Raw genomic sequence first — 13812 nt, forward strand, 5'->3', positions numbered from 1 at the left:
CCATGCTGAAGACCAATAAGTTCACATTTCTCTCACCCTCTTCCTCCCTGGGTCCCTGTATCTGAGTCAAATGTAACACCGTTCAGAATTAGCAAAGATGGTTTATATGCAGTCATGCCTTACTCTCTAACAAGGGGAAAAAAATCTCTTTGGTTTTGTTTGATTACTTTCGAGGTCCAATTAGAATTCTGCTTTGCATAATAGATGTGCTCTTGGAGGTGTGAAGGTAAATCACTTGCTCTGTATGTGACTCAAATCCTATTTGAAATTTGCTCTTTAAGAAAGCTCAGCTCTGAGCCTTTTTATGAAGAGAGGATCACTGCTGCAAGTTGAAGAATTAACCATCACCTTTATTAGTTAAGGATGGTCAGACCTAGGGCTATCCTTGTCCCAAGGGGCGGAAAACAGCCTCACCTCAAGATGCCCCACAAGATTGGGCTCTTTCTCCACCTGCTTTCTCCTGGGGCAGAACCGGTCAGGCGGCCTAGACCATCTGAGGATCTCAAACACTCCCCTCTGTTACTTCCTCTCCTCTCTCCTCCGCGATCCTGTCCTAGGATTCCAGCCTCTTGGGGTCCTCATGCTTTCTATCCCTGTAGAAATGTCTGCTCTTGAGGAAGAGGCAACGCAGGCCACTCACCCCAACATGACGATTAGACCCTTATCTCCCTCTTCTGCGGTAGTAGCATCCCTAACCTCAATTCCAGGGCAGAAGAGGCTCTGTCTCCTGGGAAAGGGTTTCAAGCCTTCTTGGATGGGCAGGCGGAGGAAGAATGTCGGGGACAGAGGCATCTGATGGGGACCGTTAGCCTGGTCTCCCTACAGGTAAGAACAACCCCACAAAGGGCTGCTTTAAGATAAAGAGGGCTCACCCTTAAAATGCTCCCTGGAATTGGGTGCTGAGCACCTGCCAGACAGAACCTGAGGTCAGGAGTGAGAGGTTGAAGAAGAGACTGTAGCAGCTGTAAGCATCCAATGCACTCCAGAGCAAGTCTTTTTCTTACCTCTTGGGCGAAGAGTGGGAAATCTGGGTTCCCTCTGGGACACTCACACCCTTGTTGTGACCCACTGGGGTGCCGCCATCTGTGAGCTGGGAATTCATGGCAGTCACCCGTGCACCACGTGGGAGGCACGATGTGAGATCCGCCCCGCCAGGAAGAGCAGGAGTTGGGAAAGGAAGCTACACACTCTTGATACTCAACCCGAACACTTGGAAAATGACCCATCATCTTTGCCTTAAACTTTTCCATACGCTCAACATTATTAGAATTTCTCCTTAACTAGACAAATCATCCTCAGGATCCGGGACAGCTGTACGACAAAATGTTTTGTTCCCCACCCTTTCCCTTGAGTTCTTGTAATGAAAGTTCTTAGTTAACACAAATTACCAGCTTTGCTCTTTACTTTTCTGACAGATGAACAAACATAGGATCATCATTTCTATATAGGCCAGCTAGCCAAATCCATTTCAATTATCTGTCACCGGGGTAGAATTCTCCTGGTGAGACAGGAAGACATGGAGGGAGAGTTCCGGGTTGTACTATTAATTCCAGTAAGCAGTTTCATGCTCATCCCCGGAAGATAAGAAGGCCTTGAATATAAACCAAACTATAGAGTTGGGGTATCTAATGTATTTAAAAACAAATAACAACAAAACACTTTTTTACTAATACAAATTGGGAAAAAAAGATAGAGAACATAGTTGAAAAGGCCCAGAGGTGAGATGCAAGAGACCTAAGTTCTCACCGCAGCCCAGCACCTATTCTCCATGTGGCCTTGACATGACCTTGTCACATTCCAGGCCTCAGTTTACTCATCTGTGATACAAAGGGGTGGATTCAATCAGCAATTTCCCATCACACGCTCTGGGCCCTAAAGACCCCAGAAGTTACTTTATGTTTTATTTCAAAATTGTATATTTAAAAATATTTTTAGGCATTGATGAAAGTGTGACTTTAAAACAAGAAGGATAGCCATTTTTAACACTATGCAGACAGACAATAACTTATGTGACCAGTTTAACTCAGTTTTGTGGCAGACTCAAAACAGAGCTCCCCTTCCACCACCTGCCCCATTAATTGAAGGACATGGAGACTGCAAGACAAACTGCTGCAAAACAGCAATCATTTGGATCTACCCATCACCGCGAATTAGGATTCTCTCCAGACGGTGAAAACAAAATACATACATGAATTGCATTCTGAAACTAAAACACAGCAAGGATCACCATAACACTGAATTTCTAATTTTTTGCACGGATCAAAACAATCTCATTGTGCTTTCTTATTTGTTATAAGCTTGATATTATACAATAAATACATTTGTTGATTTACTGTGATTTAATTAATCATTAATTAATAATAAATATTAATATATTCATAAATAATGCTTTGCCTGCTTCAAGTTCCATATAAAATTTCATTTGAAAAAATGGTTCCAGTCCTTTACAAATTTTGAAAACCACTGGACTAATTATCTCTAATTTTCCTTCCAGCAAGAGGATACTTTATTCAAATCCTTCTCTGGGGATAGGGGAATTGTATGACTTCAGGAAGTTTCTGGCTTAATCAGAACCTTCATAAGAAAAACAAACAAACAAACTTGATTCCCACATCTACAAATCGCCCTGAAGAGCTCGGCGCCTTCTCCACAGGGAAGGAGTTCTGCAGAAGGAGATTGCCTGTTACTGTGCAAGATTCGGATTCTACCCCGTGGATCTCACGTGCTAGGTGCAGAGACCTGTGTGTAGATGGCTGACAGTGAGATAGAATGAAGTCAGGGAGCGGGAAGGAGCCGCACCCTGTCTGAGCATCTACTCTGTGCCAGGCTCTGTAACTGGCATTACACACGTCATTTGATTTATTCTATTTATTGCTACTCAAAACTCTTTGCAATATTTTTTCCCTTGTACAGATGAGAAAATCGAGGTGGATACCCAGGCAGTGAGTGGCAGAAGCAGGTCTCAGATCTGCGTCACCCCCCCACACGCACACACAAAACAAGCTCCCAGTGGGTGGCGAACAGCACAGCCCGCTCTCCAGCGTGGGGTTCCAGAGGCAGGGATCATCCGTGCAGACCACAGCAGTCAGGGAGTGCTGCAAGGAGGAGCTGGCCTTGGAGCTGGATCTTGAAAGATGAGGAGAAACGCTCCAGGAATCAAAGAGAGGAAAAGTTTCCCAAGCAGAGACAGCGTGAGAAAAGCACAGAGAAAAAATGTTTCAGGAGAATGACTGTTCCGGTGGCGGACAACATCTTGTGTGACAGCACCCTGCCCTCCCAGCCGAATCTGCCAGCACCCTGGCACAGGACCCTGGCTGCCAGCAACTCAGACTACCCTCTGTGCCTTCATGTCCCCTCGTCCATTTACCTGGCAAGCTCTTCCTAGCCCACTTCTGTCTGGGGAAGTCTTTCCTGGCCTTCCAGAATTCTGCCAAACCCCACCCGCTATATGCAGCCACTCCTGATCCCCTCGACCAGAAGCAATCTCTCTTGACTCTGAACACCCAGAGTTCTTTTATTTATTCACCGTAAGGTCTCAATGGCTGAACACGCGAGAAATGTTTTCTGGGAAAGATACTGAAATGGAGGCTGGGGTCTCAGCCCCAGCAGCATCTCTATGTCGACCTCACACTTCAGCAGGGCCATCCTCAACCCCCTGCCCCCGGCCCCTGCCCTTGTAGCTCCAGACACTGGAATTCCTCCCCTGGGAGCTGTGATGCTAGGCATGGCTCTGGGTAGAGCGTGCATCTTTAGGACATTTCTTCTCCCTGTGGCCGAGGTCCTAGCACCTAGGAGGTGCTGAGAAGTATTTGTTGAACCCAGCTGAACTCTAGTCCCAGATTCTCCCAGTTCTAACCCATGCCAATGTATTATGTATCTTTTCAAGTAACGCAGGTACTCTGACGACGACCATATTAGTAACTTGCAGAAAACACTGTCACCTTCAGATTAAACGTAAAGTTCATCTTTCTCACATTTCTCCCAACAAAACAAAACAAAACAAAAAAAGATTTTTATTGTTGCCACTGTTTCCAGACCATTATCCATAAGCTTCAGTCTGCCTTCAAGGACCAGCTCAGGCCACACAGCAGGGCCACCCAGCAGCCCTGCACACACAGAGCTACCCCTACCTGTGGCCTCTGCGCCTGTGATTCCCTCCATTCCCTCCCCCATACTGCCCAGCCTCTGAGCATCTACCCTCGTGAGAAACCCACAGACTGAAGGGCTGTTCCAGACCTCTTAGCCCAAATAAATTCAGTCGTGCTGGCCAACTGTCTTGCATGAGCTCTGCCCCTAAAGGGGGGGACTGAGGCAGAGTGAGTAACTTCTCTCAGATCGCCATGGTCTGGCAGAGAAGTGGGCGCTCAGGAAGTGCTCAAGAGAGATTCAGCCTCCAAGCTCTATTTCCTGTGCAGACGTGGAGCTGGGACCCAGAACTCTCTTCCACTGGCCCTGAGGGAAGCATTCAGAGCAACCCTCCAAAACAAAGCCTGGCCCTGGTGGCCAGCTCAGCATGCACAGAACATCAAATGGCCGGACATGAAAGGGCTGAGGAGGATGCTTGCTGGAGAGGCACTTAGCCTGAAAAACCTGAAACCATCCCCTTGACTGAGGGCCGCTAACCACAGCTTCCACGAATGATTAATGATTATAGCCAGAGCTTATTGCAAACAGGCATGTGACAGCAGAGCCACTACCCTCCCGCAGGACCTGCCCGTGTGATTGATGAGCCACCGAGGGGGGCAGAGGGGCTGCAGGGGGATGAGCCAGCTCAGGCTGCAGCCACCAGGCAGCACCCAACCTTGGGGGGAGCTGGAGGGACGCCAGTGCCTGTGCTCTGGGTGGCTGGCTTGTCTCACGTATCGCCTACAAACCAGCCAGCAGTGAGTAGCTACCTGGGCGATGCGGGGAGGGCTGGGAGGCCTGGACTAAACTCTAATGAGGAGAGAGGTGCTGAAATGGATGAGATGGGGCCCCTGGCCCTGCAGGGGTTCCTATGCAGTGCGGCGCATCAAGCAGTATCACTATAGTTCCAGAACGAATAGGAGTGTGCAGGATGTTTTGAGAGACAGCTAAGTGCTCTGTGTGGACAGAACAGGCTGCAAAAATGAGGTGCCTGGCCTCAGACGCCTCCCCTCCGCCTTCTCCACCAAGCACCACCGCTGCCAGCCAGACACAACTCCCGCCATCCTTGTATCACCAGGATTTGCAACGGGCGAGGAGAGGGCGGCTGACGTGAAGCCTCTGCTCTCATGCTTTCTCTGTCCCTTCCCAGAAAGGTCAATTAGTACTGTGTCCTCACGGTGCCTCCCTCCTCCCAACCTGCACCCTCTAGGATGCCGCGTGCCCTCTAGGATGGCTGAACCAGGGTTTCTGACTCTCCGACACATGGATTCGGTACAAACCTACCAGATTCACTGAGCACAGATTGTGCGGGCTGGAGAAGGCACAGCCCCTATCTTCAGGAGTCTAGTGTCAGCCAGACAAGCTTCCCTCATGAGAAACAAGCACAGGCAGAAGAAAGCACAGCCCCCAACGTGCTGCCAAGAGAGAGTGAGGAAAGGGAGAGTGACAATGCTGGGGGAGGCCAGGGAAGCTGCGAAGGGCCCTCAAGGCTCCCCTGAGCTGAAGCCTCTGCCCCGGGCAGGGCCACTGTCCAGCCTGGGCCACCAATCTTTCCAAGGCCACCACCTTCCACCTGGGTCTCCGGAGGCACCTCTGAGTGGCCCTGAGGCCGTGGCAGCAGCCAGCAAACTCAGCAAACACCTAGGACCTGGCACAGGCCTGGGGCTCTGAGATGACCCTGGGAGCTAGCCGGGGACGACCTTATGGGGGTCTGGCCAGTCTGCAGACTCTGGCTCCGTTTCATCTTAATCCACTCCTGCATGTACCTGACATCGGATACTCGTCCTAGAGCATGCAAATCTAATAAATTCTTGGCTCCTGCAAGTTTCTTTAAAAAATATAAAAGAGGATCATATAGAAAGAAGTTGATTAATATACACCCTGCTAAAACAGCCTGGAACATCTGTGTATTAAGTTCATTTATTAAATTACACCAATCTGTATTTTAATGAGTGAAAGATACAGTACTTATTCTGTCATCCATCAAAATAAACTCAGGAAATACTTAACATTATAATCATTTTTCTTGTTTGAACATGAGTTATGAAATATGAATCCTGCACTAAGAATGCTGGACTTGCCATCATGATCAAATATGTTTTCACAGGTGCAGCAAATATTCAGTTTTCATTTCTTTCTCCAACTGTTGAAAATATAAACCATGTTTTCTAGTTCTTAGCTGGGTAACATTGCCTTCCCTCCACATGGCAGCCATTATTACGGACTTATTACCCACCGTCTTTCTTTCCCCAAACTCACTCCTCCTAAGTTGCTTAGTAATGAAAACACAGGCTTCTGTGAGGCCCCTGCAGCACAAGCTCTGCCCTCACAGGGCTCTTCTGGCTCAGACTGGGCCCTGTCCCCTTGTTCTCCTTCCTGGTGGCACCTATATCCTCCAGGTTAGGGCCTGAGGTTCCAAAGCCATTTGAGGCAAACAGTGCCTTTGGAGAAACACAAAAGGCAGTTGGGCCTCAGCTTCACTGTTGAACTTCCCCTGGCCGTGGGGTTTCCATGCCCAATCCCCCCCCTCAACCCCCCAGAAACCACTCCACTCAGATGAGGCGCAACTTTAACACAGTCTGAAGCCTCAGGAGTGAGTCCAGCCTTTACCTGTGTTCAGCCATCCTTGAGCCAGAAGTCCCAGGATCCTTGGAGCAATGCCTTCAGCTCCCAGGAGCTGAGGAGGGCTGGTTCCCCTAGCCAGTGCCGAGTGGGAGCTCACTGGGGTGCAGGACGCAGGAGAGAGGCCCCAGCTGGGCAAGCGGCTGAGCAGAACCACGGGATGGGCTGATGAAACCCAATCACGAGCTGGCGGGCTTCTGCCTGCTTACCCCCTCAGGAGGCTCCCCCGTTGTTGCCAGAGTCCCACTTCGACCAAGTCCACGCCTATCTCTTTGATCTCTTTCCTGGCCACCCTGGTCCCCCAACACATCCACCGCACCCACTCTTCTCTCCAGTCCTCCTGAACTACCTCCTGCTAGTGAACAAACCCTTCATGCTCCCTCCCACCCCAGGCTTTTGCCCAGGCAATTGCCTCCACCTGGGCTACCCCTCTCTGCTTTCCCTTTACTTCGCCTGGTTAATTACTTAATTCTGATTTCAAGCCACACCTGTTTGGAAAGCCCAGTGGGAGGAGCCACTAGGAATCAGGGAAACCTGACAGAGGGACTGACCCCTAAGGAAAGAATGGCAAGGGATTCAAGGCAAAGGAATCCCCTGGAGCAAATGCATGGGGGCGTGGATGCCCTAGGCTATTCTGGGGATAGAGGAGAGACAAAGGGTAGGTAGATGCGAGGGTTGCCGGACCTGGGATGAGAGTTTGGGGCCAGTTCAGGGAGGGTCTTGTGTGCTGATCCATAAAGGGACTTTATGCTAAAAGGGAATAAGGAGCTGCTTTTTTTTTTTTTTTTAACCTCTCACTTTTATTCTTGGCAGATTTAAAAAAAGAAAAATTCAGGTTCAGCTTGGTGGACATTAAACATGTAAAACAATGAAGGGGGGAAGGTGGGGTGGGGGGGTTGGTGGTGGTGGGATGAATTGGGAGATTGGGATTGACATGTATACACTGATATGTATAAAATAGGTAACTAATAAGAACCTGCTGAATAAAAAAATAAAATAAAATAAAATTCAAAAAAAAAACCATGTAAAACAATGAATGTTACCATTTCAGACTAGTATAATCCAAGAACAGTCTTAGTAATATGAAAAGAATTCCTTTTCAAGTTTTTCGAATGTTTACACCTAAAAGCTCACCATTCCAAACAATTAAACTACATACAAACTTCCTTTTTTTTTTGGTGAGGAACATTTATATTTTTATCCATCATATAAAACTAAAAGGACCTCCAGCCAATTATCCTCCCTGGATGACCAAAATACCAGTAAAAGTGAGGGGCTTTTGAAGGGTTTTGAAAATTCAAGGGATATGTCTGGATTTGCGTTTAAGAAATAAAGACTACTCAGGATTCAGTGTAAAGAACAGGTGTATGGGAGAACCCAGAGCAGGCAGGGGCTGGAGTAGTTGACTGAGGGAGGGGTGTTGGGCTGGAGTGAAGGCGGTGGCAGGGAGCCTCCTCCCCACGCAGCCGGAAAGCACACAGTAGGTATTCAGGAGGACTTCCTGAGAATGTCACTGATGACCCAGGCTCCCAGTAAGCACAGGTCCAGGCCCCTGCTCTTCTGTGTCCAAGGAACCTCTAAGCTCTTCAGCACTGGAGTACCATCCTCACCAAGTACTATTCAGTTTGTTGGTGAGAAAGGGACTCCCCCGACACTGAACAGGTGAGACTGACAGCAGTTTATCAGTCACATATACTCACAGTCACCACACACCACACACCACACGGGGTCCCATGTGGCTGTACCTGGGAGCAGAGAGAACCAGAAAGGGCTGTGCAAGACAGGCTTTCTGGGAACAGGAAGGTGGGCGCTCCCTGTGCCCACAGGAAGGTGTGATTGGCTTGCTTGAATAATTCCACAGCCTGGCAGGGAGGTGAAACCCGTCAGGTTGAGGACCGGGGTGGGGAGGTGGCTGATCCAGCTGATAGGAGAGCTAGCAGAGGGGAGCATTTCCCTTTGGGTAGTGGTATATCTGCTGAGAGCTGGGAACTCAGAGCGAGGCCTCTGGGGCCCTGTGAGGCTCAGAGGTGTCCAGGAAGCAAATGGCATTTCAGGCCTTACAATACAAGTGGGTTCCAGTGGAGAGAGAGGTTGGGATAGAGATGGGGGGGTGGGGGAGTAAAACAAAACAAAAGACAGGCCTTGACGTTAGTGTGACATGAACTGGGGCATACGTATACCTCAATTCTGTACACTTGAGGCCCTCAGGGGGAAAAAATAATATTTTTTAAAAAAACAACAAGGAACAAGAAAGAATGAGGTTCAGATTGGGGGGAAGGGATGGGCTAGGCTCTCAAATATAACCAGGCTGCAGGCCAGGGGTCTGTGTTCTCAGCAGAACAGAAAATGCTATTTGTTACAAAATGTCCTGGGAGCGATTGCCCATTGAGATAGCAGGAATAGAGGGAAATAAAACTTCAAACAGGGTTTAATGGCTGAGCTAAGGCGATTGGGCGGCGAGGCCGGCTGCTCTGTGTGTGAGCAGAGCGGGGCATGCAGGCGGTCGGCTGAGGGCCGCAGCATGTCAAAAACTTGTCTCTCTGTCACTCAGACACTTTCCCCAGGAAAAATTTTAAAGTTACCTCCTGGAGTCTACAGGGAGCAATGTGAAGACCTGGACACCTAATAAAATATAATGAGGCAGGCTATAATCACGAAGCGTCTAGATGTCAGGACAGTTGAGAAACCTCTATAGGGACAGGTTGAGATCGGCCACTTGCAGATGCTTCCCGGACCTGTATCACTGGTGTGTGGAGGGTGAGAACCAAAGGAGCTGGAATCTGCCGGGAAGTCCCTGCATGCTCTGAGCCGTCATACCTCGTGTCTGAAATCCAGCAGGAAACCAACTTCAAGCCAGCTGCACCCACAGATCAAAGGTCTCCCCATCAAAGCCTGCTTTTCTATCAAGGGAACCCCCCAGCCAGAGATAAAGAGCCCCTGTTTCCACCCAAGGAGTAGCCAAGGAGTAGCCTGGGCTGGAAAGCCCTCCAAGGCCCCAGAGGAAGTCTTTCTGTGCAGACATGAAGATAACAGTCTTCTCTCTCAATCTCTCTCTCTCTCTCTCTCTCTCTCTCTCTCTCTCTCTCTCACACACACACACACACACACACACACACACACACACACACGCACACAGGCACACACACACGCACTATAGTGGCCTAAGGATCCCTCAGAGCACCCACACCTGCCATAGTGGGGAGAGTGGAGAGAGCCTACAGAGACCTGAAATCTGGAATAAGTCTAAATTCCAGTCCCCCACACACAGCGGTGGCCTTGGGAAAGTCACTAGGAGACTCCCTACGTGGCCTTGGACAAGGCACACCTCTTCTGGGCCTCTATCTGGTGACAAATGAGAATAAGGTTTGTCTTGCTTATCTCTCCCAACTGAGTGAAAAATCAGATGAGATAACGGATGAAAAAAAAGAACCTGGAAGCCTGAAGCCCTGGACAAGCGCCGCAGAGGTCGTAACCACAACCTCCCCTGTGTTGACTCCTCGTGGAGACTGAGGCAAGGACAGGCCTGCTGTTGATTCAGACGGGAGCCAGAGGTCCCCCCCTCCAGCTCTTAGCAGACTGCCGCCACCCTGCCCCATCCACATTTCCCTCAGAGGGCATCTTCCACTGACCCACTTGTTATACGCTGATCTCACCGGCACTGGGGCTGACAAACACTTGCCCTGCTCTCAGCTTTGATGTGGAAGCTCCGCAACGCTAATAACTGCTTCCTGAGCCACCGACCAGCTCTGTGGTGTTTCCCCTCAATGGACGTGTTTTACTCCATAAAACAAAACCGGCTTTGAAATCAACTCTCAAGGTTGCTCTCTGGAAGTGACTTCATTAATTTTTTTCCTGCAAGGTCATGGATATAACTCAGACTCAGATGTGTCCAAAACGAAGCGATGTGTACATTATTCTTGGAATATACAGCTCCGGATTGTTTTTCCCACATAGGCAGCAAAATGCCAAAACCAAGGCATCAGAGTCTGAGCCTACTTAATTCTAGCCCAACAATTCCCAAAGTGTGGTCCATGGAGCCCTGGAGTCCCCAGGGGCTTTCAAGACAATCTTCATAATGATGCCAAGATAATCTTTGCCTTCTTCTGTGTTGACATTTGTCTTGACAGGGCAATAGCAATGGTGTGTAAAACCGCTGGTACCTTAGCATGAACGCAGGCAGTGGTACTGAAATGTGCTAGCGGTCATTGTGTTCTTCACCTACACTCACAGGAAAAAAACAACAGCTTTGATTAAGAATGTTCATGAAAGATCTACTTCTGTGTTGTCTAATCCAGTAGACTTAGTGGCTTTTTGCACGTTTGTGTCTAGTCTGAATTGAGAAGAGCTGTGAGTATAAAATACACACCAGATGTCAAAGACTTGGCACAAGAAAAGAATGTAAAATTGGTCAGTAATTATTTCACATTGATTAAATGTTGAAATAATATTATGGGTATACTGGATTAAATAAAAGATATTAAAAAGAATATTCTTGAATAAGCAGTAAAAATTATTAATTTTATTAAAGCTGATCTTTTCAATCTTCCATGTGATGAAATGGGAAGTAGTCATCTAGCACATCTGCCGTGTCCTAAAGTACCGCGGTTGGCTCAAGAAAAAACACTTGTACTGTTGTTTGAATTTCAAGCTGAATAAGTCGTTTTTTGTTTTTTGGTTTTTTTCATAGAGCATCGATTTTACTTGACAGAAAAACTGACTCTGGTTACTCAGACTTGGGTACTTGGCAAGATATTTTTTTTGAAAATGAATAAAATAAGCCTGTCATTTCAAGGAGAACTCACAGTTTTTGTTGCCAATGATAAGATGCAAGCTTTTAAATGAAAATGAGACATTTGGAAAACTGGTGTCTGCCATTAGGAACTTGACGGCTTTCCAATACTTAAACACCTTTCTAGGGAGATGAGTGGTGATATTAATGAATGTGATTTTTGATATTGTGTAATGATATGCCACAGTCAAACATTTGGAAGATTGGTATAATGCAGCAAACCAATGTTTTCAAAATGACCAATATAGTGTGTTACAAAATTGTGCATGTGTAAAGTTTCTATTTAAAGGGCAAGATAGACCAAGGATATAGTGTAACCGAGTACAAAAATTCGTTAATGTGATTTCAGATTCCATGTGGTAACTAGCACTTAAAAAACCACCACTGGCTGAGTTTTGGTGTAGAATCACTGAAGAATATCCACAATTATCTGAAAAAGCTAATACTCCTCCCTTTTCCAGCTATATGTCATGCAAAGTTGAATTTTCTTCATTAATTCAACCAGAACAATATATCTCAACAGTCTGAATGCAGAAACAGATATGAGAGATGAACAGTCTTCTATAAAGCCACATTTTTGTTAAAGATTTTTTTGACGTGGACCATTTTTAAAGTCTTTATTGAATTTGTTACAATATTGCTTCTGTTTTATGTTTTGGTTTTTCCACCCTGAGGCATGTGGGATCTTAGCTCCCTGACCAAAGATCGAACCCGCACCCTCTGCATTGGAAGGTGAAGTCTTAACCACTGGACCGCCAGGGAAGTCCCAGGAGGGGGGTGAACTTTTCTTTTTTTTTGGCCGCACCTCGCGGCATGAAGAACTTCCCCGACCAGGGATCGAACCCGCTCCCCTGCAATGCAAGCGCGGCGTCTTAACCACTGCACTGCCAGGGAAGCCCTGTACAGCCATATTTTAAAAGCATTTGCAAAAACGTAAAACAATGCCCCGCTTCTCATTTATTGTTTTGGAAAATAGAGTTATTTTTCATTAAAATATGCTATTTTTTAACATGTAATTTGTTTATGATTAGTATTTTTAGTGAATTAATCATTTTTAGTTTCTCAGTTTTAATTTCTAATATGGTGAATATTGATAGCTAAAACCCACATAAGTAAAAGTCTTTGGGGGCCACAATAATTTTGAAATGTGTAAAGGGCTCCTGAGACGAAAATGTTTGTGAAGGGCTACCCTAAAGGAATTTTGTCATGTCATTTACTTATTCTTCAAACCTATTGAGGCTCTATTACATAGCAGATTCTCAGTTGAATGTTGGGAAAACAGATAAGATACAGACCTCCCCCCAGGAAGCTCACAGTGTGATAAAGAAAATAGCTACCTATGATACAAAAGAATAAATCTAACAATCAAAGCAAGCTCTGGGAAAATTCTGTAACCCAATTTGGATATATGAAAATGAGTTCCCAGTGGAAGTGATGAGTGAGGTGGGCCTGGGTCATAAAGGATGAGATTATGCAGACAGAAAATACAGGCTCCAACGAGCCAACGGAGGGCAAGGAAAGAGGTGATTTCAGCTAGGTTTCTGTTAGACAGTGGGAAACAAAGAAAAGTTCAAGCAGAAAAGATATGGTCAGATTTGTATTTTTAAAAATAAATTGTTTTCAAACAACCCAATTTTTAAAAGGGCAAAGGACTTGAGTAGACATTTCTCCAAAGAAGACATATAAGCGGCCAATAAACACATGGAAAAATGCTCACTAATCATTAGGGATATGCTGATCAAAAACCACAATGAGATATCACCTCACACCCATTACTATATTTTAAAAACCCAAAACAAAATAAAAACAAAATAACAAGTGTTGGTGAGGATGTGGAGATATTGGAACCCAAGGTCAACTGCTGTATGATTTCATTTATGTGACATACCTAGAGTAGATAAATTCACAGAGACAGAAAGTAGAATGGTGGTTGCCAGGGCTGGGAGGTGGGAGGAGTGGGGCATTACTGCTTAATAGTGTTAAAAGATAAACTGAGGCATATTAAAAAGTTTAAGAGTTTATTTGAGCAAAAAACAATACAAATTAGGCAGTACCAAAACACTGGTTAAGAGCTAAGGGAAAGATGTGTAAGGAGAAGAGATGGAAGGCAAGGAAATTATTTGATTGGCTATAGCTGAAGCGGCTGCTTTATTTGAGAAAGTCTAGTTGGCTGTTTGGATTGGTTGTCCTTAGGTTTTGATTTCCTAACCTTGAGGCAATATAGGCTTAGGTTTGGATTTGCAGACATAGGCTACTTAAGGCATTAAAGCCGCCTC

This window comes from Balaenoptera acutorostrata, chromosome 12 (genome assembly GCF_949987535.1).
Source record: "Balaenoptera acutorostrata chromosome 12, mBalAcu1.1, whole genome shotgun sequence".
Lineage (NCBI taxonomy): Eukaryota > Metazoa > Chordata > Mammalia > Artiodactyla > Balaenopteridae > Balaenoptera > Balaenoptera acutorostrata.